Source organism: Columba livia, chromosome 3 (assembly GCF_036013475.1).
Source record: "Columba livia isolate bColLiv1 breed racing homer chromosome 3, bColLiv1.pat.W.v2, whole genome shotgun sequence".
Classification (NCBI taxonomy): Eukaryota; Metazoa; Chordata; class Aves; order Columbiformes; family Columbidae; genus Columba; species Columba livia.
The window spans coordinates 31,304,840-31,320,218 of record NC_088604.1 but is presented as its reverse complement, the minus strand read 5'-3'; the positions used below and the strand labels follow the sequence as shown (position 1 = coordinate 31,320,218).

The following is a 15,379-nucleotide window of genomic DNA, read 5'->3' as shown; positions in this document are numbered from 1 at the left end:
TCTTTTCACAGGTCATGATACAAAACGGATCACAGGATATCAGATTTTAAAAGACTATCACAAGGAAAAAATGTTTCTTGATTCTGTTTTTTTCTAAACTCATCATTTTAGTGATACTTTACCGCAGCTGCATCAGGGCACCTGAGAGTGCAATGAAAAGACAGATGGAGGTTGTACAGAAACCTCCCAAACCAGCTTTGTTCTCAGAGAAACGCTTGTGTAACAGTGCCATTAATCTAGCTACTTGTACTGGGAATTGCAAGACAACGCTAAGAAACAAAACCACAGTACATTCAAAGAATGTCTTACCTCCACTGGAAAATACTCCATTTTAGTACGTTAATTAACCCGTCTTCCAGTTCTTCGCTATTGCTGTCAAAAACATACTGCTTGAACTAAAAAACAAACAAACAAAGTTTTACTTAGAGCAGTCTCTAGAACTTTTCAGTACTTGTGTTCTTTACCCTCTTTTCCCATGTCCTAATAACAGCCCCAGCATGTCCTCTCCAACAGTCATCCATGTACCTCCCACCAGCATTCTCCAATCTCCCCTCCATTCCTGCACTGCAGTTTTCAGCTTTCGGCAAGTGTAGCAGTCTGACATGTATTTTTCCAAAATAAGGTAAAAACCGAAAATTTCTCACGAAGCCCATGCTCTGGCAAAGCTGCTGTTGCCATGTTCAGCCAAACTATCCCTGTCTTCACCAAGGAATTCTAAAATCCAGGTCCCACAGGACTTCAGTACGCCCCCAGCCGCCCCAATCTCCAGAGAGACTTTCAGCTCACCAGCAGCAACACAGCGATGAGGAGGTGGGAGGATATTCTGGCCTGAGTCATCAAATACAGCTCATGCCCCCACACAGTCCTACACAGCTACCAGAGAGGAGACAATTTACAAGAACAGGGCAGACTAAATTCTCCTGGTAAATCTCATGTCCCTTCCCCTCAGGAGACAAAATTCAGGGGACAAAGGGGAGAGCCCTAAGTCCAAGAATCCATATTCTTAGAGCAAATGGTATAGGTGAGTCAATACCACCTAATATTCTGAAACTCTTCTTGAAGCTCCTGCTAGACCACTGCCTTAAAACTGTTAAGAATCAGTCTCTCTTCCCTGTATTCTTAAACATCGGGGTATTTTTTAAAAATACCCTAAACAATAACCACAGTCTCCCTTTTATCAGATGACCTTTTGATTTCAGACATGAAGAGAATGGTTAGTTATCCCTTCGTAGAGAAACTTTATATCCTTTCTGTAGCATGTTTCACAGAAATACAAACACAAAATCTGTCACAGCTCCTGCAGGCAAGACACGAAACTAAACTGGTTTTGCCTTAGCTTGAGAGAGAAGAGAGAAATTAGAGCATAAAAAAAATCTGGAACTTTTAAAAACATGTTTGATATACATCCTTGTTACCACATATTATCAATAATGCCCCGGTAAAATGTTGATATCATAGCATCACATCAAAATGGCACTGACATTTATTTTATTTGTATAATGACACAATACGGCCTGTGTCATACCAGTTCTCTTCTAAAAAGGACTAAGTTCTTCTTTAAAACAAAGAAAGAAAACACATAAAATTATTAGTTGAACTTCTTCTAGCCTTATATTTAGGATTTTATATTCAGTGAAAGTCAAAAGCAAAAATAGTGAATCCTACAAATAAAAATACAACAAAATGTTCATTTACTTCCAGCTTTCTTCTAGTTGCTCATTTAACACAGATAATTTTTTTCTTCTGATTTGCTGTAGAAGCTTTGCATACCTCCATCCCTGACCTTTTTTCCCCCCATCCTCTTCTCCTTGATGCTCAGAGAACCAACAGCTGCCAACACAAATTCAGCCACCATCTATCTCTGTGCCGCTGAGTCACAGGTTTGTCCCCCACCTGAGAACTGTCTTCAATTCCAATTTTAGCTGTTTCTTGGACACAGCCTTCAGCTGAAACTCAATGTGGCAAAAACGGAGTTCTTGACTTGACCTGCATGGCTATTCCTAATGCCTGCTTTCTGAGTGTGCACAATAGCACAATCTGACTGTAAACCTAGACAGTATTTTCCATTTCATTTTCTCTGGGTTCTCATAGACTTTGGCAAGACCATGCATAAGACTTGCCAAATTTTTCTGCATGTGACTAGAAATATGTCTCATCTATCCATACAGCCAAAACTCATCCAAGCTAATATCCTCTTTTAATTACCGTTGAGTCTGAGAAAGCATAATTCACTGCATGTATTAGTTCAGCATGTTGCTGCAAAGAACCAGCCTGTTATTTTGATCATTTCACCTCCCTCTCTGCATCCCCTGCAGAGAAAGCCTGGACTACTGCATCAAGTAGAACCCTCCTGTCTGCCTTTGAAATCCTTTTGCAGCTGTGCCACGTTTGCTATCACAGTGTTCTGGCTGAAGACTAGAATTTCCTAGCACTACAAATAAAACATGTCTCTCCATAATTAAAAAGGTGAAGGGGTAGAAAAGAAATGCTAATTTGATGTAGGATTGCATATTCATCACGTTGTAAAACAAGGAAACAAACAAACAGAGCCCTTAAGTGGAGGCATTTAGGACACCTTATTTGATTCATTATCCTAATTTTAAAAAACCAACATGACCACCTCAGAAAAAGACAACAAAATAGATTGCTTTATATCAGGAATTATTAATTATTTTTAAAGCTTCACAGTTATAAATAATCATATTAATATAAATAACCACATTTACTTAAATATAGTTATAAACAATGACCTAATTTCATGGGCTCAGGACAAAACTCAGCTATTACAATTTTCCTCTTACCTCATTCTCTAAGCCCACACTACTTCCCAGACAGCCATTACAAGGTTTGATTCACCATTTCTAATAAAGCTAATGCAAGATATCTATGACATTTTAATGGGCTAGATAAACAACCAGCTTAATCAAGCATTAAAATTCAAATTTTCCCACTTTTTGCTTTAAATTTAGCACAAATACCTTGTCCTCTATGCAGCACACTGATAAAAACAACATACTCACTACTTTGAGCTGACAACTTGATTATTCCCACTGAGCATGGAAGTCATTAATATGTTGCATTTTCTTTTCTTCTCCCCTATTAATAGACTGTGTATGTGATACAATAATTCATCATGAACATTAGGCTTATTCCCTTCTACCCTAGCATTGGTCTTTGTCAGTCTGAAAAATGACATGTTACTTCTAAGCTTCCTCATTAAAAAGTTTAACATGAAAAGTTCTGTGAGTAGGACCATTAAAGACTTGCTTTCCTACCGCTATGCCTTTCTCCTTCCACCACGATAAGCCCCTACCTTTTATGGCCCCTTAAAAAGATCGCACATTCCACAGGTACGATGAAGCTATAACCACAGCAACCAGCCTGCTGCTGCAAAACCAACCCCATGCTAGCTGGCTTCTGTATTTTTCCTCCCAGTAAGGGCATTATCTTCAGTGTCTTCTCTCTTCAGACACCAATTTACTAAACAAAAACTTCGTATTTGCGAGCCCTTCTCCTCTTCCACATTAGCCTGAATTGAGCAATGGTTTCAACAGTTATTTGCAAAGAAAGAGAAGAGGAAACAAAACATGAGCAAAACAAACTGAATGTTTTATTTGCCTTTTACAAAGAGTTCCCCTAAGAAAAAAAAAAAAAAAAAAAAAACCACACAAAATAAAAACAAACAAAGAAAAAAAACTACTCACATTTTAAAAGTTATGTTTAAAAGTGTATGAAATAACTGGCATAAATGTGACTGCCTTTGAGTCAGCAGCAGCAAAATGCAGCATTCTGATGAAAAGTAGCAGCAGTTCAGGGTATGTGCTACCACATTACGCCAGCTCTTTGTCCCACTTTGGTCCCATGTACCAGCTGAGAAAAATGAACCAAATACTACTATTCACTCATGCTAACAACCAATGAAAGTGGACAGTGTAAATGAGCAGTTAGGCTGTCCTTTCACCATCAAGCCACCTTAATTTTGATCGAAGTAAAGATAAATACCTCTCAATAAAGCAGAAGTAATATATCTAGAAATATATCTATAAATGAATTAATTACTTATTTTTCTTATCATTTTCAATTAATGCAATCAATCTTTTCCTAACAGTTGATTCAGAAGAGCAATAGAGGCAAAAAAGAAAAATTCAGTGCTTGCGCTAAATACTTCATTAAAAGTCTTCTGGAACTTTACATAAAAAGCATATAATGATCTCACACACATATATATATATATATATACACATATATACACACACACACACATATATATATATATATACACACATTGCAAGATGTAGTATTCTGGCTTAAAGAACAAATTGCACAACTTAATACACTCACCTCATAATCTCAAGAATTTATGAAGGATGCACCAGGTAAGAACTAATGAAGTAGGAGATGGAACCTTACTAAAATAATTTGACTCTGCTCAACTGAATAGGTTCTTCATAAAATATTAAGGGTCTATTTTAGGGTACTTAAAACATACTCCACTTTCCTACTTATAAAAAGGAAGAAAGAGATATCTCTTTGAATTCGACGTCTCGAGCAATGTCATTAAAAGCAACTCTCACAGAGATGGATGAATTTGGCGTTAAAATGTCTGCAATAACTGTTAATGTCATTACTCTGCCATATTTTATGAATCAGAAGAGTGTCCAAAAGAAAGCTGTTGCGACTTCTCTTCCACTCCAAGCAAACTTATTGTCAAAAAATAAAGCTTTTATTTCAAAAGAAATGAAAAATAAATCTAACTGTACATGCTCGGTAAATTATTTTTCATAAGTAGTAATTCCACATTATTGTCCTCTGCAAATAAAACAGAGTACAATTTACAGAGTTGAGTCATTGTTCCAATATCTGCTCTGAGGTCATGGCTTGACAGGACAATAAATACAGTTTAGATTTGATAGGTTGATTTTGTACTGGAAGGCTTTATGCCAAGCAGTTACTGTTTTTCCTCCCACAGTAGGCATTAAGTCAGCGCAAATGATATATCATGTACTCTTATTAACTTAAGAAATGTGATAGTTTGCCTGACTGATCAAAGTTACATTAGGAGATAATCTGATAGTAAATCTGACCTAGGACCAGTGGTCACAAAACCACTTCCTTGGTAGCTCCTACACTACTGTCATCTGTGGTGATAGCTTGGATGGGCCAACATGGAAAAACAGTGACTCCACTATGACTTTCATATGGATATCAGTTATTTTAGAAACACATGGGAGTACTGTATCAAAGCCTATTTTATTTTTCAACACCTAATGTTAATAACTTCATATAAAGTTAGCTGATTTGGGGCTAACTAAGTTCTACATCTTTAAAAACATAATAATTGATTTCACTTTTTTCCTTGTGGTTTGGCTTCTAGTTTCCTACCACTTTAAGAAAACAAATTGAGACAAGCATTATAGCACATAAATTCAGGTTTGATTCTTCAATTTTCAATGCAAAAAATCCCCAAACCTAGAAACTCTGGAAACATAAGACATTGTTTTCACCTTCTCAGAATTTCTGTCCACTGCCTTCATTCAATACCTGCTAAAGAACTGTCATGGATTCTTATTTTGTTCTTCCTTTGTTAAAGATTTTCTGATCACAGGTCTTCTAACATCCTCCCTGCAACATTTCTGTTACACAAAGCATGCATTAATTTTATAGTCAAAGTCATATTATTCTAGTACAAAGCGCAATTTTGTTATGGTTGTATGACAAGTATAAAATTGAAAGACAATTAAGCAGACTGCCATTGCAAGTAACTACCTAATGTGGTCATGGGAAAGAACTTCAGAATGTGCATTAAAGCTTTCCAAAAACATTATTGTAGCAAACAATCACCTACGTGTCACTTTAGTGTAAGACTAAGTTCTCACTGCTTGTTTATCTTCATACTGACCAGGTAAGGAAAAGCCATACCTCTGTGAACTCGGGTGGCACCTTCAGCAACTTATCTCCTGCTCTCCTCTAAATCTAAGAGCACTAGGTCGAAACATCTAACATTTTAAGTTCACTTAGCTATTACCCAACCAGCCAAGCACTGGATTTTAATGCTCTGTCCTTGATGTCCCCTAGTCTCTTTTCTATCAGTGAGGCCTAAAGCAAACCAAATCTGACCCAACAGCTACTAGCAAAAAACAAAACAAAAAACCACACACCACAAAACCAGCCCTCGCAAAAAACAATGAAACAAACAAACACCACCAAAATAAAATTAAAACACTCCCTGTTTCCCTTTACCTTATTTAGAAGAGAAGGGACTAAACACAGTACGTACAGTATTGTGTGTGCTTTTTGACTGGCACTCAGCAAAACAAGTTTCTGAAAAAACAAGTGTCAAGTAAAGAAGACAGTTATTAGCAGATATGGGCAACTGTAGTGGTAGCTTTAACAAACTGAGCAGAGCTCAGCATATATGCTATAGGAAGAATGGATATCACTAAGCACCGTGAGAAAATAGCGTATGACGTATTATCAGCAGCAAAGTCTTTAAAGGATTTCCCTCTGCTACCCTCGGAGACTTGCTCCCACCCTCCCCACAAACAGCCAACTCTGCAACTGTGCTGCCAGTTGTGGGGGGCAAAAAACCCACCACCACCAAAACAAACCTTGACAGGTACTTTGGACATTACTTTGTAAATTTTGGGTTGTTTTTTATTTAAACTGCAACACTTCCGTGAGTTAAATACAGCCTGGCTCCCCGAACAGCTGCATGGATACCTCTGAAAGAGTATGCCGATATTAACATCTAACCCTGAAGAAGTGAGCAAGGGCACAGCAAGAATTTAATCCAACTTTGCCTGTGAAACTACACGAAGTCTTCCACATCAGCAACAGCTTCAGGAGTTTCTGCCCCAAGGTGCTTGTTCCCATCTTCACAGCATCAGTACATCGCCCCCTCAACACTGCCAACACAGTGCTCGTGGGACAGCATTTTAAAATGTATTAGTTACCATCTTAGAATAATCTATTTTTGCAGGGCTTGATCAGATCACTTCCTTATCCTGCTTCAAAGCACAGCTCCACAAATAGCAGTGCGATTGCAGGGATGGGGAAGGGAAGGCAAGCAGCAGCAGCACACACGGGTTGCTCTGGCTGGCTGTCCTCTCAGCGCACTCCTCTCCTCAAGCCACAGCCCTGATGCAGCAAAACAAAGAGGTTTAAGCAACAGGGTGAGAGCAACTACCCCCTCTCACAGCCATTCCTGAGGTAAAATACCCTCCACTCCTCCCTTACATTCAGTTTGAAAGCTGAAAGAGGAAGGAGACAGCACTTCTCCCCCTCCAGAGAACAACGCAGCCCCAGAGCACAAGCACCAGCCCAGTCCAACCTCTCCCCTGCTCGGCACGGCATGTCCTACTCCTCCTCACAGGTCTGGCTTCCCAAGAAGGCAACCATCCACCTGGGAACCCTCCCCGGCAACCCAGACTAGGGACATTTCTTTCCCAGAGGAGTCACTGGAAGCTGGAAAGCCCAGCGGCTTCCAGCAGCTCTTCACGCCAACAGGCCCAGAAACATGCTCTGCTCTCAGAGTTACCATCTGACATGATCCAGCATCAGGGGATAGGATCTATTTTTGCTGAAGAAGGTCTCTTCCACTCCCTGTCATGGGGGCAGAGTGACAGGGACACCATGGCCACCACAGCCCGCTCCACCGCTGCACCCACTCGAGCTCTGCAGCCCTCACAGTGCCGGTCTTGCTTCCCCCTCACCACAGCACCAAAATAAAAGCTACTTAACGACTCCCTATTAAACAGACAAATATAGCAACCTTATCAAATTCAAATTTTGCTTTTGTTTATTTTGCGGCTTGAAGGCTTTATGCCCCTCTGGCTTCCCCCTTCCCGTGTGGCATTTAACTGACAGAACAACACTGACGCGTGAGAAGCTGCTAAAAAAAATGACACAAACTTAAAATGACACAGCTCTGTTCTGAAATAACACATTCAAAATAAAACAAGTCTAATGATCACCTTCAGTAGCTTCAATGGGCAGACTTGAAGGGTGACATCAAAACAAAGCAGTAAACTGACTTTTTAAATAACATGAACCATCACCAATACTATTTAAACAATTTTTGACAATGTTTTATATGGAACAGTTTTTGTTCACTCTTTTTCTCCTACAATTTACTTGTCATATTTAGTCAGAAATTCTTGTACTAACGTTTCGTAATCATTAAATCCCTTACATGCTGCTTTCAAATTTTCTACAACTAGAACAAGCAAAAACACCTATTAAATACAACACAACACATCTAGGGGGAAAAGGCCCAACAACCAGGAACCACAGGCATCAGAGGCTAGTTTGTTTTCAAACAAGTCTTTGTTCCCTCCTGTTCTACCTGAGAAGGACAAACCGACAGCTGACCATACTGATCAGCTATGAAAATTTATCTTTCCATCTAAACTCTACCAGCTTTTACACCTTTCACAAGTCAAAAGGCAGGATAAATCTATTAGAGCTTCTAGTCATCAACCCAAATTCAGATCAAACAACTGTAGCATTAGCTGGCATTCAAATTAATTTCAGAGGCACACTACGTACTTTCCACAGAAGAGGTCATATCTTAAGAATTCACAAAGTAAAATTATTAGAAGCTAAAACCCGACAGCTCAGAGCTTCTGGCCCAACAGCAAGGGCTTTCATTAGAAAAAGCACTCCAGACTGACAGAACGGCCACAAACTTGGGGATCTAAGCCTTGACCTCCACCTTTACGCCTTGTACTGACCTCAACAGTTAGAAGGTTTTTTTTCCTTCCTGCTGTTTTACATGTAAAGCAGAAAAATGTATGTTTTCTACTATCAATGCCTCATTGTTGTGGCACTTCAAATATCCTCAATACATTGGCAGATTTTGATCTGAAATATTTCACTGAGGTGAGGGGTTTAGGGTCAGAGGTGCATGAAACCACAGGCCCTAGAATTATCTGATGGCTGGTAGTTCACTCAGAAAAATCTTTAAAAAAAAAATAATTAAAAAAAAAATATATATATATGGATTTATAGAAAGCTAGATGGGCCACATATAAATAGACAGGCAAGCAATATATACCGTAGTTTAAAAGTACTAGATATGCAAATATCTCTACTACTAAAAGACAGCAGCATTAATTACACTATTTAGATTGATTTTTTTTTTTTTTTACAAGGAAATATATAATCATTATGCAGAAAAATTATCAAGTGACAATTGAACTGACAGCCTGGGAAGAAAGTACAGTTTCTTTCAATAATACTTCTTACACCTGCAGAAGAGCAAACACTATTACGTTTCTCTTGTAAGTTTAAATAGAAGATAAAAGATACTCTGCAAGCCATTCTGATACCAAAATTTAAAGGGCAACCTTCCTTATTAACTTCAGAAAATCATCTAAAGCATAAAGAGAATTCAGTTTATTTTATAGCTGGAAAGCATTGTAAGCTTATCTAACTTGACATCCTGCATGCAACAGGTAAAGAATGATCTATGTCACGATCAGTAACAGGGATAGATTCATGGGGTTACAACACACGAACAAGATTGTGATTGTAGTAAGCAGAACTAGATCTGAAGAACAAGCCAGTCCATTATTTCAAAATGTCAGAAATCAAGCATAAGACTTCCTGCACAAGTGATGAATGCTGTAGATTTTTTTTAATCTTAATTCTAATATTTTGGAGGTGTTGCATGCATAAGTCTGTCATTTATTTTACAAATGAGATTTGGCAAATTATATGCATGCATACATACATATATATGTATATACGCATGTATAATTAGACAGCATTAGAGCTAACACATTTGGAACTATCCACTTGAAAATCAAAAACAGCAAAAATTATATTTTTAAATTTTCCTGATACAAGCCATGTAATTCAGAAATAAGGAAATTTAAATCTTTTTTAAAGTAAGAAATATTGAAAAGGGAGGCTTCATATCTTGTTTCAAACAAAAATGCTTGCAAAATGTAAAGTTCAAGATTCTTAGCACTGAAAATACTCCTGGTTCCAAAACCCCTACAGAAAATTCATTTAAAAAAAAAAAAGATAGCACTAAAACCGTCTAAGGAAAAACAGCTGATGTCAGTTAAATCTGCCTTAGCATTTTCAACTTTTGTTCTGCTCGTGAGTTGAGCTCTGCAAGGTTTTATTCTGTTCCCTATTTCTCTGCCTGTTCTTTCCAAGAATAGTGCTGTCACTGATTTCCTGCTTGAAGTAAACACAATTTGCTCACCTGACTTTTCCCTGAACCCAAACTATGGAAAACTTATTTCCTTCCTTTCAGATTTTTTTTCTTGTATGTTCTTTGTTGTGTACTCTTGTTACCACAAATATTCCATGTATTGTTCTTTGAGAAAGACAATTTGTACAAATTTATTCTACAAACATCAGTGACACTGCATTACCAACATGCCAACTGCTTTTGCTAGAAATGAATGCATAAATATTTAACTGCTATATTCATATTTCTACAGTGACGTAGTTTTCTATACACAATACTTCATGAGATGTATCCCAGGAATGAACGTGATCAAAACGTGCTTAGTGAAATGCTAGAGTAGGCCAAAATCAGCAGATGCTTAACAAACATAAAAGCACGTGTCTTGCCACACTGAAAACATACGGTGCATGAATGTCAACAGAATGTTAAGGACATATTTTACTGTTTTGCCTAGCTGTGACAGAAAAAATACAGAAATAGCATTTATTCAGAAACATAGTCTGATTGCAGCAAGCTCACAGGGACAAGAAAAAAGTGGCTTTTGAGCAGATTTAACCAATCTCTTGCTCCTGATTTAAAACAGTAAAATTGTGACTTGAAGGTTCCTGCATGGGATCCTATATCCTACATATAAAGCATGTGAAGGCTGCTATATAAACAAACTTTTCATTAAAAAAAATTTAAAAAAATAAAAAAAATCACATTTTCTAAGCTTTTTCACTAGGAGGGAAAATGAATGCAAGACTAAATAATTCATAATTCAAGAAACTGCAAGTTATGGTCATAGTTTAAGCAAAAGAGAAACTGAAAGTTCTGGTACTTCACACGAATGCCTATTTTGGCTACAGGCTCTCAGAGCCAATGGCCTGTCAGAGGTACCTGACATACAACAGCAGGCTGGCAGAACAAACATCCATCATGAACAATTGCCGGTCCATACGCAGATGCTACTTGTCTGTTGTGTCATGAAAACAACTAAAACACTAGTGAGACTGTGTTTTTTTCCATGCGGAGAAAAAGGAAAGGGGGTGGAAATCCACACAACAAAACCACAACTCTTCCACCTTAGTGAACAGGAGGCTGTACTCTGCCAAGCCTACCCCATAGTTTGCAGGGACTGGAGGCTGAAAAAGAACAAAAGGATTTAAAGCCAGAAGACACAAAAAAGAAGATGAATCATTCACCAAGCAAGGATGAGAAGCACCAGTCTATGTCAGCAACAACTTCAAACACTGAAACAGAGTCAACAGTAACAAGGATTCACAACCACTTACTATAATGCTCACATTGAGGTCCACCTTTAGTACCAGTTTAACTTTCACATTTGTTCATGACAGTGTCCAGGTGAAGAGAGACACATGGGCACCAGTACTCTCAGCACAACACTAATAACCATTTTGGTACCTGCCTCTTAGGTTGGTGTAGACACCTAGGTTCTCTTTGCAGAAACAAAATAACAGTACAAGACTCAGAGCTCAGACAGGGCTCCCATATCTTTACCTGCAGTAGTACAAACCCTTACCACTCACAGTAATCTGCTTTGCCCCTCTGCCAGAATTTGCTTTCCTATGCACCTCCACAGCCAGCCAGATGGCTATGACATACATGTCCCATCCTAATCACTTCCAGCACCCTCAAGGAGAAGTTCACACCAAAACTTAAGACCATAACCTGGTGAGAATGAAATACTGACAGAGACGTCCTGCCACAGTGTTCACATTTTAAAAACACAACAATCAAGTCAATCAGAACTTGTCAGTCTTCCCTCATGGAGAACTGACTAGCAAAGTCAACAGGAAACACTAGAGAGAGTGATGGATCTCAATTTTCACAACCCTCTCTGCTTGGGAACTGTATGCACTAATTCTGCTACGTGGGATAAAATGCAAGAGACCACCTTAGAACTGAGATCTGGAACCCAGATACTTCCAAAACCACAAAACTGGAGTGCCAGGTAACAGTTTCACATTCATCATTGGGGTTTCAGTGGCTTCAGAAGGGACACTGCGCCTCATTTCTTCTGAAGATTGAACACAGCCCGACGTGCTATTTTTGAGGTTTTGCTGAACTCAAACCAGAACTGAATTCTACAGCAATGGAATTAAATTGAATCAACAAACATGTTGGCTTGTCTGTCATATTTTGAAAATCACAGTTCTGAAGACAGATTTCAGTTGCTGCGTGCACTTTACTATTACTGATTACTATTCATGCCAAATGTTACCCAGGCCAGTCATACTGACTGTCATTTAAAGTGAAAATAACAAACCAATTTTATTCATAAAGTGTTGATGTAAGAACAAAATTAATATTTTCACATATTGTTTCAGTCAACTCTCTACCAGTTTTATAGGACAGTGTTTCACAGAAGGGAATTTTAAACCATTCCAAGGAATGAGCTCAAATTAATGTGCTGTAATTTTTATTGATTAATGAAGGAATGCTGAAAATGGACTTGTGCTACTCACAGGGAAAAAAAAAATAAGAGGCAGAAGAAGGAAAACAAATTTGTCCATCCAAGGAAAGCTCAGATTATGAGTTACAGCTGTGTTCTGACATACCAAATGCAGGTACTCAAACTGTGACTACTGGCACAGTTGTATGGAAGAAACAGAACAAGATGATGATCGCGTTTCATTCATTTAAAGTATTTGCAAAGATAAAGCCAGAGCCTGAATTATCATTCACTTCCTATGTAACAATATTTTCAGTCCTAACAGACAATGAATTATTGAATGGAATAATAAAAACTAGGCCAAAGTATTTAATTTGCTCCTCCACAAACACAGAATTCTTTCATCTTGAAAAAGCCAAATGCTACTTTACTGAACCAAGTCTGGACCGTGGTAGCTACCCTTTAGCCAGGGCCAAGCAGGTTTTTTTAATAACTGAAATGCTAAGTAACATATATTTTATGGATAAAAATGCACTACATTCCCTTCTGGAGTAATAAAAATAATGCCAGTAGCATTCCCTACTTCTGATAGGTCCAACAAACAAAAAAGCAGCGCACATGGATTTTAGCTCAAGCTAAGCTGGTTGACCGAATTCCTTGAAAAACAAAGCAAAACCTAGTAAAACAGACACTTACTTGATAAAATTAAGACTTCGAACAGAAGTTTGTTTACCTTTCAAACAGAAAAATCCACTACAAACAGAAGAAAGCGGAAGTGGTCTTAAAGACTTCAGCACAAATACCTCTTTAGTTGTAATATCAAAATGACCACAACTCCCCCAATTAGAATCTTTTAAATGCCACTACGCTATGCAATTTCTTTTCAACGTGGTGTGTCTGCAACATATAATAATGAAATAAAGTTTTCAAATAAGTCCCATTAAATGTTTTGCTTAAAATAACACCATACAGAAAGATTACTACCACAAGAGCGCTTACCGATCATGCAAATTCTGCCGTGAGCGTCCGAAGGTTAATCAACCCTTAAAGATACCCTAGGGATGGTAAGAAGAGTTCGGAGCATCTGCTGACAGCACGCCCCGCCTTACTGCAAAGCCCTGCCGCACACACTGCCTCGCACTGCCGGCGTTTTGGAGGGGAACGTGCTTTTCCCCTGCCCGGTCGGGGAGAGCAGAGCCCGGCCGGCGCCGCCGGGCAGCGGGAACCGCCGGTGCCGCCCTCCGCGCACCAGGAAATAGCCGGGAGCGATTCCTAACGCTCGGCCAGCAACTTTCCACACCGCACCAAGAAACAACCTTTAAGAAAAATAATAATAAAATTTTAAAAACCCGAACACCCTTTCAAACCCCGGGAGAACCCAGCATTTCTCAGCAAGGCGAGGAGGGAGAAGGCAGCAACGCCTCCGACTGCCCCACCACCGAGGCCGGTGCTCAGGCACTTCACCGAGGGGACAAGGTGGACATTACTTCTGACCTATTTTCGGCGCCGCCTCAGAGCGATAAACAATCAACAACAGCGAAACGCTGCCCTGGCTGAAACTTCCCCGGCCACAAGCCGCCCCCGGGCCGGGGGAAGCGGCGGCAGCGAAGGGCCGGGAGGGGCCGGTGCGCTCAGCCCCGCGGCGGAGGCGACCGAACCCCCGGGCAGCCGCCCACCCCCGCCGGCCTGGCCGCCCCGCTGGCCGGGCTGCGGAGAGGTGCCCGGAGTTTTCCTGCCGGGTCTGCCGAAGGGACGAAGGGGTCAGCCCGACACAAACAAGTCCTTCACCCGCCATGCCCGCTGCGAGCACAGGCTGGGTACGGAGAGGTGCGTTTAGTGCCCGCCAGCCCCAGCCCTGCGGGAGGAGCCGGGGCTCCTGGTAGGAGCGGGTCCCGGCCTGCCACGCCACTCTCCCCCACTGCCCCACGCCCCCTCGCCTCTTCCCCGCACCGACCTGGGACACAAAGGAGAGGCCGCCGCTGCTCGCCGATCGCCCGCCGCCTCCTCGCCCGCGCTCCCCACGGAGTCCAGGCCGCGGCAGCAGCGGGATGGCGTAGCGCAGGCATCCGACGCCAGCGCCTGCTGCTCCCGCGGCGGCCCGTGCCGCCGGCGCCCGCTCTGCGCTGGGCGGGAAGGGGGAGGGGGCGCGCTGAGAGCCGACCGCGCCGGCCGAGCGCCGCTTCCTGCTCCCCGGCGCCGAGGGGCGGCGAGTGCCGGAGCCTGGCAGCTGCTGCAGCCTCGCAGCTGCCGCCGGGGGGGCTGCACCCGCGGCTAGGCAGAGGCCGGGGGCAGCAAAGCCCGCGGCCGCCGCATCCTTGGCTTCTGCGCCGGGCTTTCCGCGCCGCCCCTGGCGCTGAGGAGTCGTCCGCGCGGCTCCTGCGGCGGCTGCTGGCAGCCGGAGCCCCGGCTAGCCCCGCTGCTGCGCCCGGCTTCGGCTCGGGCTCCCCCTGCTGCCCCGCCGGCCCGGGCCGGGCCACGGCTCGGGCTCCTCCTGTGGTTCCACGGGGCCGGGCTGGGGCGGCTCCGGGCGGGCGGCGGCGGAGGGAAGAGGTCGGGAGCCCCCGAGGGCGGTGGCCAGGCCGTGCCGCGAGCCGGAGGTGCGGGAGGGACGTGACCCTCCCCGGGCGCCTCCCTGCCCGCCATCCACCTGCGGCCTTGTTCCCCCAGAGCCCCCTTCATGGCGCACACCGGAGGCGGCGGAGGCCTCCCTCCCGCCGGCGGCCTTGGGCGCCCCGCGGCAGCCAGTGCTGCCCTCCCGGCACCCCCTGCCCTGGGCCGGG

The 15,379-nt window shown here is 42.0% G+C and overlaps 1 protein-coding gene across 3 annotated transcripts in view; it reads right to left on the bottom strand.

Annotated features, from left to right (window-relative positions):
* Positions 1-14,793, bottom strand: part of FAM135A (family with sequence similarity 135 member A) — a 90,660-nt gene extending 75,867 nt beyond the window's left edge. For 2 of the 3 annotated variants that reach the window (XM_065056238.1, XM_065056237.1), the window contains exon 1: positions 14,554-14,575. The gene's annotated coding sequence lies outside the window, so the exon portion shown is untranslated. Of the gene's footprint in view, positions 1-309; positions 396-14,553 lie in introns of all 3 variants that reach the window. The other variant, XM_065056239.1, reaches the window with a different exon arrangement.
* Between the last annotated feature and the right edge of the window lie 586 nt (positions 14,794-15,379).